The sequence below is a fragment of the Eimeria tenella genome, genomic scaffold (assembly GCF_000499545.2).
Source record: "Eimeria tenella Houghton genomic scaffold, Eth_scaff2542, whole genome shotgun sequence".
NCBI lineage: Eukaryota > Apicomplexa > Conoidasida > Eucoccidiorida > Eimeriidae > Eimeria > Eimeria tenella.
Window position 1 is genome coordinate 3,751 of NW_013542410.1, and position 238 is coordinate 3,988.

Here is a 238-nt window from a genome sequence, read left to right on the forward strand (position 1 = left end):
CGGGGGGCCCCCAAGGCTGAGGGGCCCCTCCTGCGGGAGCTGCCTTGGCTGTGTGTTCTAGGTCTTGCTGCTGCTGCTGCTGCTGCGCATGCATCTTGCTGCAGCTGCTGCTGCTGCTGCGTGGGTTCCTGCTGCTGCGTGGGCTCCTGCTGCGGCGTGGGCTCCTGTAGCTGCTCCAGCAGCTCGTCCAGCTGCTTGCGGGCAGCTGCGCTGGGGGGGACAGGAGCAGCAGCAGCAC